Source organism: Orcinus orca, chromosome 10 (assembly GCF_937001465.1).
Source record: "Orcinus orca chromosome 10, mOrcOrc1.1, whole genome shotgun sequence".
Taxonomy (NCBI): domain Eukaryota; kingdom Metazoa; phylum Chordata; class Mammalia; order Artiodactyla; family Delphinidae; genus Orcinus; species Orcinus orca.
The window spans coordinates 90,796,108-90,817,848 of record NC_064568.1 but is presented as its reverse complement, the minus strand read 5'-3'; the positions used below and the strand labels follow the sequence as shown (position 1 = coordinate 90,817,848).

General features: G+C 37.1%; 1 long non-coding RNA gene and 1 pseudogene across 2 annotated transcripts in view; both read right to left on the bottom strand.

Moving 5' to 3' along the window:
• The window catches only part of LOC125965684 (uncharacterized), a 294,608-nt gene that overhangs the window by 152,932 nt on the left and 119,935 nt on the right, over window positions 1–21,741 (bottom strand). The window lies entirely within an intron of this gene.
• LOC101283751 (translationally-controlled tumor protein-like) lies at window positions 9,330–10,017 on the bottom strand (annotated as a pseudogene).

Sequence of the window (21,741 nt, the reverse complement as noted above, 5' to 3'; positions counted from 1 at the left end):
AGGTTTGGTGGGGTTCATTTTTGGGCGAGAGCTCTCTTCCTGGTTTGCAGACAGCTGCTTTGTCCTCACATGTGCTTTCCTCTGAGCTCACATGGAGAGGGAGGGGGAGAGGGAGGGAGGGAGAAAGAGAGAGAGAGAGAGAGAGAGAGAGAGAGAGAGAGCACTCTGGCATCGCTTCTTCTAAGGATACTAATCCCATTAGTATCCAGTATTACCTTATTTAACCTTAAGTACTTCCCTACTTCAATTACAGCCACCCTGGGGGTTAGGGCTTCATATATGAATTTGGAAGGACATCTATATTCAGTCCATAATATTGTACCCCAGTCCCCCAAAATTCATGCCCTTCTCACATGCAAAATACATTCATTCCATCCTAACAGCCCCAAACATTTTCATTCATTTTAGCATCAATTCTGAAGTCTAAAGTTCAAAGTATCATCTAAATATTACATAAATCAGATATGGGTGAGACTCAAGGTATGATTCATCCCAAGATAAAATTCCTCTCCAGCTGTGAACCTGTGAAGCCAGACAAGTTATATGTTTCCAAAGTACAATGGTGGAACATTCTTATTCCAAAGGGGAGAAATTGGGAAGAAGAAACAAAACCCAGCAAGGCAGATTTTCATCAGATCTTAAGGCTGGGGTAAGATTCACTGGAGTAACAATATCACCCCCACCCCAAGGCTCTGTGAGGGCAGCCCCTCCCCTGAGGTACAGGGCAGTGGCATCCCAGCCCCTGAAAATGAAGAACCCACCTTTGGAACAGAGGAGGAACTAGCCCTGCCCCCTGGGTCTGTGGTGGCAGTGTCAGCTCTGTTGATCTCTGAATCAACAGATTCAGAGGTTTGGGGTCATTCTTCCTTTTTCTTGAAGGATGAAGCACGTTTGCAGTAGGATAGCTTTACTGTATGCTCCTACACAATATAAGAATTCTGACAGCCATCTTTTATTATGTCCTGTTTTTTTCTGTCCCTTTTAGTAACAAGTTGGCAGCGTTTCTGCTGATATAATCTCATCTCTATTCCTGGCTTCTTCTGAGATGGCTGCTTAAATTCATGGTTCACACCCATCTTAATCCCCTTATCAAATGATTGTTCAGCCATACCCTTAGTCTTCAGAACAAGCTTTCTCATGTTTTGCAATATGGATAAGCTAAGAATCTTCCAGATCTTCAAATTATGGTTCCTTTTTGCCTATCAATTTATCTCAGTCCTCTCACTTTTTACTATAAGCAGTCAGAGGGATCCAGTCCCCACCTTCAACATTTTGCTTAGAAATCTCTGCTAATATCTAATTTCATCACTCATAAATTCTACTTTCCATGGAACACTAGAACACAGTTCAGCTGAATTCTTTGTCACTGGATTGCCTTTCAGGCAGGGGGGAGAAAAAGCTGATGTCCTAGTTGGAATGTGATCAGGCAGAAAAGAATTTTCTGTTATTCAGGGGAGGGTCAGCTTTGTTATATTCAGACCTTCAACTGATTGCATAAGGCCCACCCACATTAGAGAAAACAATCTGCTTTACTCAGTCTATGCATTTACATGTTAATCTCATGCAAAAATATGTCCACAGGAATTCTCAGAAGAGTGTTTACCAAATATCTGGGTACCCTGTGGTCCAGTCAATTTGACATATTAAATTAACCATCACACAATTACTTGAAGGCAGAGAATGCTGAAACTGCAAAATAACTGAGGGTATAAAAAGAAAACTCACCAAATCCCAGTGTTCAATCTCTCATACTACCTCTCCACTAACCTTCTCCACTGCCTCCAGCTTCAAGGCTTTGAGATGAACAAAGGCAGACCAAGGGAAAACAAACAAATACAACCTCATACAGATACTTTCCATAGAAGAAATAGAGAAAATTAGAAGTAACTACTGTACTGAGAAGCACCAGACCTAGACACAGTGGTACTCCAAAAAATCTTCAAACGCCAGATAATCCCAACGCTGTAGGAATTATTCAAGAGTACCGCAAAGGAAGGAAAAATTTCAAGTTCTTTTTTTAAGTAAATATGATACAAACTGATAGACCAGATAAAGACTGTGCAAAGAAGAAAACCAAAGACCAATATCACTAATGAATATCAGTACAAATATACTAAAATAAAATATTATCGTGTAGACTCCAACATCACTTTAAGCAAATAATATGCATGCTAAGTTTTTGTTTTTGGAATATAAGTTGATTCAATATTTTAAAATAGGTTAATATCATTTATCTTATCAATAAATATAAGGAGGAAAATATGCTTATCTCCATAGATGCTGACAAAACATTTGACCAAATTTAGCAACCATTAACCATTCATTATTAAAATACTCAAGAAAATAGGAACTGAGAGGTACTTTCATAATGTAATAACATCTCTATCAATTTATAGATAGAGATAAAGATAGAAATACAGATAGACATAGAAATACTTAAGTCTGGAAGCCAGAATCTTATTTAATAGGAAAACAACTAGATTAGGAGCAAGGCAACAATTCTATCTCCAGTACTCGTCAACATTGTACTAGACTAGTATTAACCAACATGATTAGCCAAGAGAAAGCAATTAGTGGCATAAGATTAGGAAGAAGAACTATCTCTATTTGCAGATATTATACCTGTAAACTCTCAGAGAATCAATGATAAAACTAACATAAACTGTAAAAGAATTCAATAAAATGTAAGAATATCAAATCAGTAGCCTTCATGTACACAAACAATAAATAGTTAGAGGACATATAGTAGAGAGAATTGCAACAGAGGAGATTAAGTATTTAGGATTAAATTTAACAAGAAATGTGCAAAATCTATATGATGACAAATTTAAATCATTCCTGAAAGAAACAAAAGTTGGTTTAAAAAAATGAACAGACACTCCCTTTTCTTGGATATGATGACTCAACATTGTGAAGATATCAGTTCTCCCTAAATTAATTTATAAATTCAACACAGTCTCGATAAAGATAACAAAGACAGATTATAAGGAGTTAGACAAGTTGATACTAAAGCTCACATGGAAGAGAAATGCAAGAATAGCCAGGGAAACAATGCAAAAGAAAAACTATGAGAAAGGATTAGCGCTACCAGATAATAAAACATACTATAAAGACTCTATAACTAAAACAGTATGGGGTTGGCACATAAATAGGCAAATAAATCAGTGGAATATAATATAGGAAGTCCAGAAATAAACCCAAATATATATGGAAATTTAGTATATGATAAAGATGGCATCTCAAATCATTGAGGGTAATGATGGACATTTTTAGAAATGGTTCTTTGATTAGTGGAAAAATGGATATATCTCTGTGTATGATAAAACTTTTTAAAAAGCAACTGAAAAATAAACACAAAATTGAGGACAGTTGGGTTGAAGAAACAGACACAGATAAGAGAGGGGCATATAGACATATGAAGTTATTGGATATGTTGCAGTTATTGACTTTGGTGGCATATTCATGGATGTCTACTGTATTTAAAACTAAATAAATGATAAATAAATTAAATTAAAAATGATACTGGCTAGAGCAATAATGTTAATGTGCCATGAACCAAGGATTCAAACTAACCCAATTTTGTGTACCCAAATCCTTAAAATAAAACCTCAGTACATGGTCTTAATAGCTGAAGTGTAAATCAGTCACTAGAATAACTGAACTGAAGAATTATTTCAAATGTAGCACAAAAAGATGAAAAGCCATAAGAAAATTTAAAACATTTGGAATAGATACCCCAAATTTGATATCCCTCTAAAAATATTTCTAGAAGCAAATAACGGAAAGAATGAAAGAGGGGCAATAGTAGAAAAGACAATGGCCAATTATTTCCCAGACCTGGGAAAAAAATACACAAGTCTTTAGGTTGACACTACTCACTAAGTGACAAGAAGGAGAATAAGTATAAAACCTCACTGCAAATACCATAAGCACAAACATAATGATAAAGAGAAAAATTGGGACCTCTCTCAAAGAGGAAAGAAAGATCAACGTCAAAAATAATACTTCAGAATGACATCAGATTCCTTATCAGTACCACTGAATGTAAGAAAGCAGTGGAAAAACATTTTTAAATCCTGAGAGAAAATAACTTTGAACCTGGAATTCAATACACAATAAAATTTCAAAAGTAAAAGTACACTATTCAAGAGTAAACATTTACGAAAGATATTTTCATATGTTTAAGCACTCAAATTTTACTACCTATAGACTCTCCCACACAGAAGTAAACTTTATAAGTTTATAAAGAATATAAGGATACATTCTAACAAGAAAAAAAGTAAAACACAAAGAAGAATTTAGATAAAAATGCAATAAGAAGCAGCTTATAAGCAGTAAAATCTATAAGTAATAGCTGAATAAATAGTATAATAAACTTTGATAATTGAAATTAAAATTCCAAAAGATAGCATGGGTTAGTTGGGTTGGGGCAGGAGGGTTACTGAGTAGAACCCCAAAATAAAAAATATTCTAACATATCTATCTTCTTTGAGGGAATGAGAAATTAACTGAATAACATGAGACTTTATTAGGAAGCTCTAATAAGCTTATTTATGTGTGATAAAAATGTGAAGATAATAACAGAAGGGTAGAAATTAAAAGTATAGCTTTAAACCAATAGAGGAAAAAACAGAGCAAAGAATTCTTGAGCAATTCAACAGAAGGCAAGAGGAGAAAAATAAATGAAACAATGAGAAAGCAAGGTAAACAGAAAACACATGGAAAAAGAAACTAGACATAAGCCTAAAGATCTTAATAACCATAGTAAATATGAATAACTTATCAAAAGACAGAAAATCTCAGAATGAATAAAACAACATGTAAATATAGGCTGTTTACCAAATACATACAGCTGAAACAAGAGGAATTAGAGAGGTTGAAAATAAGGAAATGAAAAAAGTACAAACCAGTCAAATACTAGCAAAAGAGAAATAAGATATAAGAAGATATAATGATATTAAATCTGTCAAAATAGAATCCAGGAAACACAGAAAGACATTTCATATATCAATAAATGGAAAAAATCTATTAATGAGCTGTAAAGTATTGAACTTGAATGAACCTGAATAAAGCTTAAAATATGTACAAAGCAAAATCTGATAGAAACATAAAGAGAAACAGACAAACCTACAATCATAGTACATGTCTCTCATATACTGACAGATCAAGTACACAAAAAAAAGCAAGGATGTGGAAGATTTCAACAATATACTGAACAAGTCTGATGTAACAGATTTATATAGAACTTTGCATCCAAAACCAGGGAATGTACATTCTTTTCAAACACACAAAGACCATTTGCAAAGACTGTTCTAGACATAAAGGAAGTCTCAGCAAATTCTACACTGTGAGTACCAAAATGGCCACATTCACATATAGTGAAACAAGAAGTCACCGTTTCTTCCCAACTTGGTATATCTGGTGGGGTTTTTTGTTTGTTTGTTTCTTCCCACATGTAAATAATTAATGAGTTAAGCAGGAAAACAAAATGGAAATTGCAAAATATTTAATAATAAGAAAAAAAATCCTATATTTCAGGGCCAGTGAGATAAGGGCAATGTGGTTCTCAGAGGAGAATTTATAAACTTTAAATTATTTCTTAAAAACAAGAGAGATTAAGTAAATTTTTCTACAGAATATGCTAGAAAAGGAATAACAAAATAATCCCAAATGGGAAGATATAAAGGTAAGACCCCCAAATGATAATAAGCACACAAAAAAATTAGAATTGATTAAACAAAACAAACCTTTGCCTCATTTAAAACACTAATACTTTTATGAGTATATTAAAGAAAAAAATGAAATAACAAATAAGTTCAAAATAAAACATAAGCAATAAATGTAACTACAAATAAAGATATTTTTAATTTTTAAATTATAACAGAAATTCCAAAATTGCCAATAAACTTGAAAATCTGGATGAAATGGACAATTTTCTAGAAAAACATAAAGTACTGAAGAGAAGTAGAAAACCTGTGAACAGAACTATTAGCACAGAATAAAATGAAAAAAAAAAAACTGGCCATTGTTCTAATATCCCAATGTTACTGGTATCATATCAAATAAGATTTTATCTACTTAAATACACTTAACCTGGCACTGTTCTAATTTCTAGTGGTAAGATTTTGTGGACACTAAAATGAACTATGAATCAGAACTTAAACAGCCCCTGTATCCCACACCTATAGAAAACACCTGGTTGTTCTTGCAAATATGACAGACTTTACTAATTTTGCTCTGGTTTTTTTTAAAAATTAAAAACCATAACAATGGAGGTAATAAAAGAATTGTCTGAAGGCACCCAATGGCATTCATAATCACATTAAATTTATAATTTCCTTTGTCTTGAAATTGTTCATATTTCACAGAGACTATGCTTTTCAAGTTTCCAGATATAATAACAAATGCCTAAGGTGTGCTTGATGAGGAAACTGTAAGAGAATAAACTTGCAGAAACATATGGAAAAGTTCTTCTTTTTGGTATTCCAGGTATCTAGATGAAATACAGAGAGAGAGGTAAAAATAGGTAATTGTTTCTTAAACTACAATTAATAGTAAGTCATTGGGGCTTCCCTGGTGGCGCAGTGGTTGAGAGTCCGCCTGCCGATGCAGGGGACACGGGTTTGTGCCCCGGTACGGGAAGATCCCACATGCCGCGGAGCGGCTGGGCCTGTGAGCCATGGCCGCTGAGCCTGCGCGTCTGGAGCCTGTGTTCCGCAACGGGCGAGGCCACAAAAGTGAGAGGCCCGCGTACAGCAAAAAAAAAAAAAAAGTCATTAATACTGATAATCACTGTGGTAAGCAGGATAATGCCCCCTCCAATGTAACCACACCCTAATCCCTGGATTGCTGTATACATTACCCAATATGAAAAAAAAAAAGACTTGCAGATGTAATTAAGGTTAAGAACCGTACCAGATGGAGAGATTATCCTCAATTATCTAGGTGGGTCCCACCTAATCACATGAGCCCTAAAAGCCAAGAATGTTCCCTGGGTAGAGCCAGAGACCCTGTAGAAAGGAAGGTCAGAGATTCCATGTATGAGAAGGATTTGACACCCCACTGCTGGTTCTGAGATGTAGGGCAGCCACATGCAAGGGTGGCAAAGAGGTTTCTAGGAACTAAGCCCCTGGCTGACAGAGCGATGGAGCCCTCAAATGCGAAGGCAGTCCTACGACCACAAGGAACTGAATTCTGCCGACGACCTGAGTGAGCTCGGACACAGAGTCTTCCCCGGAGCCTCAAGAAAGGAACGCAGCTCTGCCATCCCTTGATTTCAGTCATGTAAAATCTCAAGTAGAGAAACTAGATGAGCAAAACTATTTAAACTTCTGGCCCACAGAAACCATGAGAAAACAAACAGAAAATGGGTGTTGTGTAAATCACTGAATTTGTGGCCATTTTTATAGCAATAGAAAACGAATACAATCACAAACCGAAATAACAAATATAAAGATGCTTACTTTGTATCTTTAGACCTTATTCTGCACACACAAGAGTAACTCTTTTCCCCATGATGTGGAGTAGACATTCCCCAATACTGAACTCACCAAATATGAAGACACTTTCCATAAGGTCAGCCATATCTTTACTTCTATACGTGTCAGCAAGTTATGATGAAATGAAACCACTGCTTTGTTCTACTGGCATTTCCCCATATGGTAATGGATCTATGCTTTCTGTTAGGTGCCAGATAGCACAGGGACACCAACAACTTACAGTCTCATTTCAAACATGGAGGAAAGCAAAAGTTAAGGAATCCTTGACTTTAAATTAGAGACAAGAAGCTCCATGACCATATTAAGGTCCATAATGTTTTATTTGAACTGACCACACACCTGTGTTAGGATTTTTGTCCCATTGTGAATCTGTACCCTAAATTACATTGCTGCTACACAATATTGAAATCACCCTCATTATCTAGGACACATTTATCAGGCAGTAAAAACAATTTAAAATACTAAGGCTCTGAGCCATCTGTCATTAGAAGTGCCCAATTATATTATGCAAGTTCCTTGGGAAGTTTCCATAGTGTAGGATCTCCCTAACCCATATCAACAAACTGATTTTAAAAAAGCACCTATTTTACCATTTGACATTTCATATTGTTTTGTATCTGATATCAGGTGGACAATTTGGCAGGTAGAGGAACTTCCTAAGAAATTCAAGCTACTCATCTATAGTCAACATGAATTATTTTCCTTAAATATAACTTTTGTGAAAGACACATATTATTTTAGATTTCTGTCACCACACTGTCTTGGTGACATCATATGCAAAGCATATAGGAATATTTTTTAACTGGATGCCAAATGTCTGGGATTTTAGGTCTGGCTGTAAAGATGATATAAACAAATGAGTTCCTGATGTTTCTTATTAGAGGATGCCAAGAATCAATACATTGCTCAATAATCTAGAACAAGAGTCAATCATTCTGAATTGACTTGCAAGCCTCGACAGTCTCAATCGATAGGGAGCTGTAGGTTTATGAGAATATCCAGCACCTACTCTGAGAACTTTTTATAATCCCTTTGCTGTTAGATAGAAAACTGAATTCCTGCCTTGGTACTGGAGGGTTCCAAGACTGTCCAGAACACAAGATGTGCAGTCTAAGACTCATGCTAACTATTTTTTAATTGAAAGTTAACCTCTCAGGAAAATTAACTGCAGAGCCATTCTTCTTGATGTAAAAAACTACATTCTATTTCATCATCTGGCATTAACTTGTTTTCAGCAGCACCTATTGAAAACTAAGAACCCAATGCAAAGGCAACACATAGACCTAGTTCATTTTAAATTAAAATGTAGAATCACTTGGGATACCTCTACTCACAAGCACAGCACAGAGACAACCTAATAACAAAGTACAAATTAACTGGTTACAACTTGATGTTACTTTTGAAGAAAGAATTGTATATATGTGAAACAAATACTGCTGGTCAAAGTTTGTGCATTTATTCATTTATTTATTTATTATTTATTGAATTCCTGCAGTGAGCTGATTAGCCAAGGGCAATCTTGCAGCAAGAAAATGATGAGTTGTTAAATAACTCTTCTTTCCTTTTCTGCTCAGCTCTGCTCATTAGCAGATTTGGGATGTACCTCCTGTGGGTGATAGAACCTAATAAACCTTATTCATTCTAAAATTTAAAAAAAAAAAGTTGAATGCTTTTACCACGTACAAGATGACATAAGATCAAAACAACAGAAGACAGAGTTTCTGATAACAAATAGTAGGATTTCACAGTTCCATAGAGACTCTGCCTATACTTTTTATTTTTGAGTTTAAATGCATTTTATTTTTAGACAATCTACATAACATGTTTTTGGGTTTTTTTCCTCAAAAACAATGCCTCTGCTCCAAATAAATCAACATCAAAACGAAGGGGTCAGGATGACATCAATCCCATGTGTCTAAGTCCTGGTGTTGTGTAGCTGAAAAGCAGCAGCCAGCCAGTCATGACGAGCAAGTGATCCAAACAGCCAAATTTGTTAACCTTTCTCCATTTCTAGACGATCCTTAAAGAAAGTCATATATGGCGTCACACTATCCTCACGGCAGTCCAGCAGAGCAGCCATGCCATCCGGATTCGTGTTTTCACCAATAAAGAACTGATCGTTTTTGAAATTAGCAAGGATGTGCTTGATTTGTTCTGCAGCCCCTGTCATAAAAGGTTTTCCTCTTTCTGGTCTCTGTTCTTCAAGCTTCCCTTTGATTGACTTCATGTAATCTTTGATGTACTTCTTGTTGGCTTCTTTTGTGAAGCTGGTTTCCTGCAAGTGATGGTTCATGACAATATCCACACCACTGATTACTGTGCTTTCGGTACCTTAGCCCTTGGGGCCTTCAGCGGAGGCATTTCCACCGATGAGCGAGTCATCAATGTTACCCTCTGTTCTACGGACCATCTTCCCCTCCACCTCCAGACACAGCCCGTCGTCGATCTTGTAGATGTTGGAGAACATCTCATCATGGCTGATGAGGTCCCGGTAGATGATCATGATGGCGAGCGGAGGGTGTCACTAGCTTAGTAGGAGCCTGGAGCTCAGAGCTAGGGAGGTGCAGCCGGAGCGGCGCTCTGGGGGAGGAGGGACCGGGCAGAAAAAAAGCTGCATATAATTTTATAATGAAAAGAATACTTACAGAAATATCACATCTCTATTTTTTTTTTAGGAGTTCACATAAATAACTTATTAGGGACCAGCCCACATTTTTTATATTTCATAATTTTAAAAAATTACATCACCCATTTCTACACACTTCCAAAGCATGCAACAATTCGAGGTTTTATAATTATTTTTTATAGCATCCATTTAAAAAAATAAAGGCTTATCACAGAGAAGCAAACATGCACTTTAATCACAGAGAAGCAAATATGCACTTTAATCAGAACATTCTCATCCTATAGGATAGATACCTTCCATGAAAGTATTCTATAGAATTTCCCTGTCCAATACTGTAGCCACTAAAGATATGTGGCTATTTAAATTTAAACTCTTTGGGGGCCTCCCTGGTGGTGCAGTGGTTAAGAATCCGCCTGCCAATGCAGGGGACATGGGTTCGAGCCCTGGTCCGGGAAGATCCCACATGCCGCAGAGCAACTAAGCCCGTGCGCCACAACTACTGAGCCTGCTCTCTAAAGCCCGCGAGCCTGTGCTCCACAACAAGAGAAGCCACTGCAATGAGAAGCCCATACGTTGCAACGAAGAATAGCCCCCGCTCGCCACAACTAGAGAAAGCCCGCGTGCAGCAACGAAGACCCAAAGCAGCCCAAAATAAAATGAATAAAATAAAATACTATAAATTAAATAAATAAATTTAAATTCTTTTTTTACTTGAAGTCTAATTGATTTATAATGTTTCAGATATCCAGCAAAGTGATTCAGTTATGTATATATGTATATTCTTTTTCAGATTATTCTCCATTACAGGTTATTATAAGATATTGAATATAGTTCTCTGTGCTATACGGTAGGTCCTTCTTGTTTATTTTATATATAGCACTGTGTATCAGTTAATCCCAAATTCCTAATTTATCCCCTGCCTTTCCACTTTGGTAACCCTAAGTTTGTCCTCTATGTCTGTAAGTCTATTTCTGTTTTTTAAATAAGTTCATTTGTATCATATTTTAGATTCCACATATAAGTCATATCGTATGGTATTTGTCTTTCTCCTTCTGACTTACTTCACTTAGTATGATCATCTCTAGGTCCATCCATAAAAATTCAGCTCCTCAGTTACACAAGCCTCATTTCAAGGGCTCAAGAGACACAGTGGCTAGTGGCTACCATATCACAGCACAGAATATTTTATTCATCACAGAGAATTCTGTTGGACTGCACAGTTGTCACCATAATTATCTTTATCCACAAAGAATGATACTGTCTTGACCCAATGTCTTAGCCTTTTCGCACAATTGTAGACTGTAAAGATGTCTGAGAACATGTATATCAACACATTATTACCTGAGGGAACTAATGCTTGGAAAGTTTTAGGTAACAGAAAGATAACTCAAGGTTTTTCTCTACATTCTGAAGTCCATCTTGCATTGAAATCTTTAGTCTTCCAGTCCCTGCCTGGAGTGTGGTGGCTGATTGAAATCTAGGGCTCAGGTGATCAGATTTTATCTACTATGACAGTGCTGATTGAATCATAATAGCTGCTTGATTCAGGCTTGTGAGCTCAGAGAGAAAAGTGGTTTGATGTATTAATGATGACTTGTAGGCCGAGAGCTGATTTTGTACTTGCAAGACATTTTGTGTTAACTAAAAATATTAGCTAGCAACTAATAAGCACACACATGGTGGTAAGGTGCACAAGCAGAAGTAAAGCAATTTTGAAGTAGGGAACAGTATATCTCACATCCCCCAGACTGCCTGAAAATCATTCTTCAGTTTGGGCTCTGTAACTTTAGAAGGATATAGATAGAACTCTGCTGATAAAAGGAAGAACTTTAAATTACACTCACACATTTTCCAAGCCCTAGTCCACCTTCTCTCCACCTTTTATAAGAGATATGAGTCCTGGACTAAGAAAAACCTCTTCGGAATGAATCTAAGAAAGAAACTATAAAATAACCTTCCAAGAGAGTCTCTTATGGAGAAAAATAAAATGTCACCTCTCCTGCTGTCGCTTAAAAATGTTTTCCTGAGACTCAGAAGACACATGGAAGGACTTCTTCAAGCCACATGTGTCTGCAGTAATCTCTGGAGAGATTTAAGAAATAAAATTTCTCATTCTTAGAATCTTGCCTGTCCATCGCATAAATTCCTATTGCACTCTGCCTCTAGAAAAATACTGTATTATTTTGCTCACCTGAAATCCAGTCCGAGATCGGACTTCCAATTTCTGTTTGGAAGGTTGAATTTTATAAAGGAGATTTCCAAGCTTATCCATCTAAAATCTCCTCGTTGAAAGCTCTAGTTCAGCCACTGTGAAGTTTCACAGAGGTTGAGTCCAGTTTGAGAGTTGTCTGGGAGCCTTACTTCAGCTTCACTTTTCTATAGAATTTTGGCTATACTCCCATGGAAAAAAAGAAAATGTGAATCTAATTTTTCCTTTGTTAGCAATGCTCATAGAATATATTGGTTAAAGCAGAAGTCCTTTTAATGAATTGTGAATTTTTCAATGGTCATCTGTGTGAAGTTTCCCCCTGTTCCCCACTCCCACCCCAGGATAACTGTGACTATGTAGTGTGAAAATGGAACTTGTTTTTAAAGAATATATTTTGAAGAAGAAATTCTCCAAAAGCCTCAATACAAGGTGGATGATTTGCTTCCTTTGTTATGATCAGACAGACCACATTTACACAAGAGTAAGAATTTAAACAGAAAAAATAATCTATAAGGAAAAGGATTCAATTTGATTCTTTTTGAAATGTTTACATTATTAAGTGTTTGGGGGGGTTTTTTTTGCTCTAATTTGTGCTTGGTACCACAATTCACATTGGAATCACCCTGGAAATCTTGTTTCAATTAATTTCTTAAGACAATTCACCCATTTAATGACAAGAATATCTTTGATGACTTAAGTCAAAGTATCAGGTATTAATCCATGTCAATATGGCTGCTGGACAAGGGGTTTCCCTGTACATTTTAAACATATACACTAGTTATGAAACCAGAGCAAGAGTGACACAGGCCTTCTACTAGTCAGACATTTCAGCATGCACAAAATAAATATCTGATGATTTAACTAACGAGAAGCTACTGTATAACACAGGGAACTATACTCAATGCTCTGTGGTGACCTGAATGGGAAGGAAATTCAAAAAAGGAGGGGATATATGTATACGTATAACTGATTCAATTTGCTGCAGAGCAGAAACTAACACAATATTGTAAAGCAACTATACTCCAATAAAAATGAATTTTTTAAAAAAAGAATTAGGTAGAACATTTGTCTACATTTATCTACTAATATGTGTCTATTCCCTTCTTTATGCAGTATGTATATAATTCTAGACATTTTAATTCCTCCCATCTTCCTAAAAGAATTAGATAAATGAGCTCCTAACATAGTAGAAGATTTAGAAGATTATTTGGCAGGTTCCAAAGGCTTTTTGAGCCTTTAAAAAGATAACGAATTAAACAAAATAATAGTAAAGCCATGATAAATAAGCCAGTGTTTGTTTGTGAATTGGTGAAGCACACAGCAACCTAAGATTTATTGTTTGAGAAAAACCAAGACAGGCCCTCTTCCCATGCTTCCTTCTATAAATAGAAAGGTATAAATGCATAAATATATTCATATATCTCAAATATACACATTGCTTTTTTTAGGCTCCGGACGCGCAGGCTCAGTGGCCATGGCTCACGGGCCCAGCCGCTCTGCGGCATGTGGGATCTTCCCGGACCAGGGCGCGAACCCGTGTCTCCTGCATCAGCAGGCGGACTCGCAACCACTGCGCCACCAGGGAAGCCCCCTCAAATATACACATTGCAAGAAAAATGGGAAACAAATGAAACAAACCGTCAAGAGTAGTTATTTCTGAATGGTGTAACTATAGACAATTGTTATTTTCTTCTCTTATTTTTTTTTACTCACTCCTTAAATTTCCTGTTATATTTAATCAGAAAAAAAAAGTATTTTGATATCACTATTTTTTTTCTATTGATAACCCCCTGCATGTGGTCTTTTTAAAATTTTTAGCAAGAAAAAATGTTAAATAATTTTAGCATACAAGAACATCTATGACCTAAGTGCCTGCCTAAGAGCAAGAAATATGAAAAGTTTGATCCAAACATAGAAATTCACATGCCACAGATGGGGCACCTAGAACAACAACAAAAACAAAATGTATTCCGGTTCAAAAGTGATGGTTGGTGAGCACAGTTTACATTTCATAGTTTACAGCAAAAGATTGTGTTTTGTTAACTTTGCAAGACCTATTCATTACATGATGCAATGAACAAAGAGGTAAAAACTATAAATTATCCACCGAGAATTTGTGGGATATTTATAAGGAACTGAAGCAGAATTTGGTTCTTTATTTTAATATAGTCAGACAACACGGTGAAAATTTGTTGAAGAAATTTACTAGATGTCTTCTTCAATTGAAGACACTTTTTAGACTCAGGATCCTCAGTAGCCTAATTTCTTAGATTCCTATTGGCCTTACGTATATGTATAACTGAATCACTTTGCTGTATACCTGAAACAAACACAACACTGTAAATCAACTATACTCCAATATAAAATAAAACAAATTTAAAAAAGAAATTATACTTATTAATGCAATAAGGCACGAACCAAATGAAACTGAAACTGTTGAAAACATAGAAACACATGATTGGGTTTCACGAAAATATGAACGTGTGCAGAGTCAATGTGGACACCTGGATTGAGCTTCCATTTCCTCCCCTTAGTGCTACACTTAAGATAAATAGGATCACAGTCTTAGAAAAACTGCAGAGCCAGACTGTGGAAATTAATTTGCAATTTCAGAAGAGGGCTACAGGTAAAAGGAAGAAAGTTAACGGCTTCTCCCATTTTCCATAAGTTATGCGTCTTGACTGGAGAAGCAGAAGGTCAGAGAAACAGAAAGGATGGTGAAGGTGACTCTGATGAGCAGTTCCAGGAAACTGAATGAAGTCCTATTGTCTGGAGAATGTCATGGATCCCAAATCAACAGGTTGCAGGCACATTCTCAGAAAACGCGTATCTTGTTTTGGGTCAACGTGAATGACAAAGAAGAGTCAACTTTCTGTCATGATATGGGTCACAGAAGGTTTTGGAAACTTTTATTTTTATCATTGAATATCTTATCCGAAGGATCAGAAGGATCCGAAGGATCAGAATGAGGAAGTACCCATGCTCCTGGATTAAGCGGAGGAAATTTTGAACATCTATTGACTTCAAGTAAGTATATGTTCAGATGTTTTCTGGTTTTTATCCTGTTTTGGGGTGGGTAAATCTCCAGAACAGGTGGTATTTTTTTTCCAAAGCAACCATTTATGAAAACCCCGTATAAGTTAGTGCTTTAATGTACTTTGATCACATTAACCCTCCTAAGGTAGCTATTACCAGCCTCATTTTTTCAGTGAAATGTCTGAAATCCAAGAGAGTGACGTGATATGCCTAAGGTCTCACAGATTGCAGGTAGAAAAACTGAAATGGAAATCTATGTTTTCTAACTGTAAATTTCTTACTTTTCATATGTATCATGCTTCCTTCTCAAGTTTTACCTTTCTCTTTTTTTTTTTTAAACTCATGACAGCTTCTTATTATACCAGAATATCATCAGGATCTCCATCTATCTACCTATCCATCATGTTAATGATGGGCCCATTGTTCTGAGTTTATGAAGAGCTCTTTATGAAGAATGGATACAAAATGTTGTTAAATGCTTTTTTTCTTCCCATGGGTGGGAATGCTAAAGGATTTTTCTCCTCCAGTTTAAAATAAGAGAATTATGTTAAAATATTTCCTAATATTGATCCATTCTTAAATTGCTGGCATGAACACCATGTGGCCAAGGTGTTTTCTCTCTTAGTGTGTTGCTGCATTCAATTTGTTCTATTTTATTTATGACGTTTGCATTTATTCATAAGTGAAACTGGCCCACAGTTTTATTATATTATGTTGGTATGTGAAGTCTTTTGTGTCCAATGTCCACTTTAAAAAATGTCTTTGTCTGGACTCATGGATTCCTTTATATTTGGGGAGAGAATTCAGCTAAGGGGGAAAAAAAAGAAAGAGTAGAGGTCACCATATCTGAAGAGTATGACTCTTGTCTTTAGCTTCCATGGCTGTCTTTAATGAGCAAACTTCCAGATGGATCTGGATCACAGAGCTCCTGCCTTAACCTCTCAGCCTAGACCAATAAGTTAATTTACGTTGAAGGGGACAAGAACCGCCAAGAAAGAACAGTATCCTTCTAATTGTGGAGACAGGTAAAAGTATCTCAGAGCTAGAAATTCCAGACCATTTGGCCAAACTGCTAAACACCACCTGCCTCTGTAAAAACATATTGTTTTTCAAAAACAAAGTGTTCCAGATAGAGGGCATCTCACTACCAAGGACTCTGGTCCTGCCATCTTTTCACTCTGTCATTCTCCGTGTGTTGGCAAGATGCTACAGCGATCCCGGGTGTCACGGGCTGACATGACTGTATCATGAGAGGAAGGGAGGTATTTCCTCCCGCATGCCTATTTTACTAGGTAAAATGTTTCCCAGGAACTCCTAGTGGACATCTCCTCCAGTCTTTTTCACTGGAATTAGATCTCATACCCACGTCATAGGTGCAAAGGAGATGAGAAGTATAAGGTGTATTCTGCATCTACTGTGGGAGTGTGTTCTCCCGCAAGCAAGAAAAGAGAGAGAAGAGGCTGTTCTGGAAGCAAGCAACAATTTGGTCACAAAAGAAAAGGGGAGGGACTTCCCTGCACGCAGTGGCTAAGAATCCACCTGCCAATGCAGGGGACACAGGTTCGATCCCTGGCCCAGGAAGATCCTGCATGCGGCGGGGCAACTAAGCCCAAGCACCACAACTACTGAGCCTGCGCTCTAGAGCCCGCGAGCCACAACTACTGAGCCCACGTGCCTAGAGCCTGGGCTCCGCAACAAGAGGCCTGTGCACTGCAACAAAGAGTAGCCCCCCGCTTGCCACAATTAGAGAAAGGCTGTGCGTGGCAACGCATACCCAACGCAGCCAAAAATTTAAAAAAAAAAAAAGGGGGGAGGATGGGCACCCACATAAGATCCTCTGGAGAGGAAGGAAAGAGCAATGAAGGAGGGAGTATTTGGGTGCAAAAGACAAAACATTGCTCACTTCCCAATGTTGACTAAGAATTGTACAGGAAGGTGCGGTTATCTTTTAGTATCTTGCATGTAGTGGTCTTTGAATCAACTTTTAATTTTCCCATGAGGTTGAATGGATTGAAAATGTAAAGTCAACAAGGGTTAGATGTATTCATTCACATGGTATTGAATCACCCACTCAAGATAGGAATATCTGGGGGCACATCTGATTTTTCTGATATTGAAATCAAAGAATACAGTAGTTGGCTTTTACAACCATCGACAAAGACTGAGTCTAAGCTTGGACCCTGCAGTGGTTCAATCACTGTTACACCTGCATGGGTATGTTTGTCATATGAGACTCCAGACTGCTATAGAGAACTATAATATTCCCACACTCCTCTTCATTTTATTAATCGATTGATACTATCTTTCATTATGGGGATGAAAATGACTGAAAGGGAACAGAGATTATTTATTGTGGAAGGGAAAAAAAAACACAAACGCTTTCAATATGTCAATAAAGAGTACCCAATTCCTTTTCGTTCTTTGTGTTAAGTGTGTGTTACTTAGTCTTACCTCATCTGTGTTTAATAGGCTTCCTTCATACTCTCTCCATGAAGCCAGAGATGTACATATTAAACACAGGAGTTTTTGACAGCTTCTCCTTCCCTAGGGCAAGACTGCTCAACTAGTAGTAACTAAGATATCTTTTGACAAGTGCAGCTAAGAGCTGGTAAAGCTTAGTCAATCTATATCAGCCTTGTTGGCACTTTCTTTCCATTTCAGACCTGTATTGCCTTGAATGATGGGTACTGGAGAATGACTACAGAAGCTATACAATCCAAGAAGGGTAGTAGATGAAATCAGGCAGGGAGGGTTAGTGGGGATGAATGCAAAACCAGACTCATATTGATCAGAGCAAGGAAAATACTTTTTCCAACTACAATTGCAGCTGAAACCCATAAATTAGATGATTGAAGTAATAAGACACGTGAAATGGCTTTTAAGTCCACTACGCACTCTGTGTAATAAATTTCAAATGACATGGAGGCTTTTAGTGGAGAGAATGATTTATTGCCATCTGCAAGAAGGAAGCTTTCAGGGATTATCTCTAAAGTGGCAAAACACTATTCCAAATTTCACAAAATTAGCGAAGCTTAGTGAAGCTTGGTGACTGAACTGACAAGCAAGCTCAAAAAAAAAAAAATTAATGGAACAGAAGTACTGCAAAGGTGCACTTTCACATCCCAATAGTTAGACATGTATTATCTCTTCAAAAATATTCAAATGAACATTTGATGAAAATCTCTTTTAATTTGTTAGGAAAAAATTCCTGAGAATATTTGATTTTTAAAATTATTTTTAATATGTGGGTATATTCCAAAATGATACATAGAAAAGTCTAAATATATTCCAGCTCATGTTCAGCATGGAATGGACTAAACCCTAAATGGGTTGGACTTCTCTTGCCTCAGGCAACATTTTCCATGATTCCTTTACTTGGGAAAACCCAAGACAGTTCACCCATGAACTCCTGAACAAAAGATGGACAGAACAGTCATGGCGCTCACCTTACATCCTGGTCTTTTAAGGAAAATTGTGATTAAGCAACTCAGGTAAAATCTGAGGGGCCTTACAAAAATATATTACTTGCCAAACATAAAGAAAATAACAGAGAAGTCTGAGGACTGGGACAGGCAGAGATAGGAAGATGCTGTGAAGTCTGAGACCTGGAAAGATTTTCTGGATCTGGGATCTATCTCATGCTTTCCTCCTGTGCAACAAGTCTTTTAATTCTAGCCAATTGCAAAGAATGGGAAAGCTAGGAATCTAGAAGTATGTCTTTTCTGCAAATAACAGGTATTCACTGTCAGAATTTTCAGATTCCAATTGTGCAATGATCCCAGGAGATTTCTTTTCTTTTCTTTTCTTTCTTTCTTTTTTTTATCCTGACCTAGCAGCACATGGCTGTCAAGAGGGAGCAACAGTAGACTTACCCACATTTTGTCCCCTCCAGCTCCATTCCATCCCTTCTTTAACCACTAGTCCTCTCACTTCTGTAGGACATTCATTTGATCCTGACTGAGATATAACTGGCATCCATTAATTAACCATTTATTGCACCTCCTTGTTTTCCTTCTGTGTCACCTATTTTACCACCACAAAGACTCAGATTTCATTATTTCATCTGCCAAGACTACCGCCTAAGGAGATGTTTTGGATATTAATACAGTCTCCTTTTTCCCCCTCTAAATTTAATGGAACTGTATTCCAACTTTTAATGATTTCTCAATTACAGTAAGATTTTTAAAAGTAGCAAAAAAAAAGTATCTCTTTCAATTCACATAATTAAAGTGAGTATCTTCCTTAGACAATTTGCAAGTTGCCAATCTGAGAACTGTACATGGTTTAATTTTTAATAAGTAGTAGGACTAATGACTAAAGTGGAAGAGAACTGTACAGTTTAATATTGCATTTTTCTTCAAGTCCTCTTCATATAAACAAATTCCTCCTGCAAATGCTAATTAGTGATAAAAAGCCACAAAACACATTATATTTGAGGTAGCCAGTGTCTTTGCATACGGCAAGGCATACTCTCCCACTAATCAGTTACTAAAATGCTCTGTCTTACAGAATTAAGACATGAATATCAAATAAATCAGTTTTTTCCAACATTTTCATTGGCACTAAATCTGAAGATGAAGAGAAGTAGTTCTCATCAAAAGAAATGAAATATTCCTCAAGCAAGTAGACCCATAATTTTACAAATGTGAAGAAGTCAGGGAAGGCGTCCCAAAACCCTGTGATCTGCATTCAGAGGTGAATTAGTGACAAAATGTTTTCTCATTTTCTGAGTTAACTGAATGACCTGCATCCAGAAATACTGGTACCTCACCATAAACACTATTCAAAAATAATATAATTCATTGTGAAGTGGTTCTTTCTTGGAACCCATCTATTCTAATTATCTATTGCTATGTAACAAACCACTCTCCACACTAGTGACATAAAAATAGCAACCATTTTATCATGGTCATGGATGTTGGGGGTCAGGACTTTGAACAGAGTACAGTGAGGCTGGCTTGTCTCTGCTCCAGGGCATCTGGGACCTCAGCTCAGAAGACTCAAGTGGGTTGAGGGTGACTCAATTAGTCAGGGGATGGAATTATCTGGAAGGTCCTTCACTCACGTGTCTGGTGCTTGAGTTAGGACAACCCAAAGGCTGGGCTCACGAAGTCTGTCGATCAGCATGCCTGCATGCAGTGTTTCCATGTAGCTTGGGCTTATCACAGCATGGCAGCTGGGCTCCAGAGAAAGCCCCCTGAGACGGAACAGCTGATAATTGAGTATTCTAGGAGATCAACGCTAACACTGCTTGGCCCTTTCTGGCCCAGCCTCAGAAGTCATGCAGCATCACTTCTACCAAGTTCTATTGGTTACAGGTGAGTCCTGGAGGCCAGCCCAGCTTCGAAAGGAGTGCCATGAGACTCTTCCCCTTGATGGGAGAGACCCGAGGTCACATTACTGAAGGACATGTGGGATAGAAGATATTGCTGCAGCTCTTTTTGGAAAATAAAATTTGTCACCCCAAGGAAGGAGGACGGAATATGAAATGCCTTTAGCATCTTTTAAATGCTATTCTCTCTGCTAGGCAATATACATGTAATGACATTGAGTTACCAACTACTTCATGTATCAATCCTAGCACTTGCCACATTATATTGAAAATATCTGTTTTTAATCTATCTTGCTTACTAGTTGGCAAATTTCTCCATACCAAGAACTCCCTTTGAATCTATTCCAAGTATCTTGAGTATCTGGCATGTAATAGATGCACAAGTATTTGTGAAATAAAAAGTTATCTCTGTAATTCATTCATTCTATCTCACGTATTCATTACTAATTATGTAGTAATTATTCATTTATACATGTTTTCTCTGCTAAATTCTCTGCCTCTTGCTCAGACTTTGTCTTATCTCCAAAACCTAACCATCTGCCTGGCACAGGGTAGGTTCTCAAGAAGCTTTTATGAAACTGAACTGGTCTTTTTTGGAAGATGGCTCCACCACGTGGAAACCAATAACAAACCTGGTGGGAGGCTAAACTTTCACTTTATTCATGATCCTATAACAACAGAGACCAAAAGAATGTATTTCTTTTATCTTACTGCTTCAAAACAAACCACTTCAAAAGTTACTGACTTAAAACAATGACTGTTTTCTTTTATTTTATTATCATCTGAGATTCTGTATGTTAACTAGGCAGTTCTAATATTGGTTGAGCCTGTAGTTATCTGAGGGCTCAGTTGATCTAGAACCACCAAGACGGAGTTGCCCATGGCTCAGATGGGCAACAGACAGGAATGTTGCCCATGGCTCAGATGGGCAACAGACAGGAATGCCCAATGGCTTGGGCATCTCACAGCATGGGGGTTGGGTTCTGAGAGGGAGTATCCAACAGCAAGAATTCCAAGAAAGAAGAAATGAAAGCTGCCA